This window comes from Penaeus monodon, chromosome 29, assembly GCF_015228065.2.
Source record: "Penaeus monodon isolate SGIC_2016 chromosome 29, NSTDA_Pmon_1, whole genome shotgun sequence".
Taxonomy (NCBI): domain Eukaryota; kingdom Metazoa; phylum Arthropoda; class Malacostraca; order Decapoda; family Penaeidae; genus Penaeus; species Penaeus monodon.
The window spans coordinates 30,018,594-30,018,849 of record NC_051414.1 but is presented as its reverse complement, the minus strand read 5'-3'; positions in this window follow the sequence as shown (position 1 = coordinate 30,018,849).

The following is a 256-nucleotide window of genomic DNA, read 5'->3' as shown; positions in this document are numbered from 1 at the left end:
ACTAAATGGAGTTTTCTCAGCCACTTCCAGATCAAATGCATTCCAGTCTAGATTGCTTTCACTCGTTCGCTGGTTTTATTCCTTAAAGTTTCTTGCGTCTTGGCAACACTCGTAAGGAAGTTATTTTTCACTATATTTCGTACTATTATCTATTAGCCTAGGTCTATATATACGTTGGCAAGGCCATGCATAAATTAAAGTGCACACACATACGCACGCAGAGGTGCTCATGAACAGAGGTAAATACTAAGAGGAA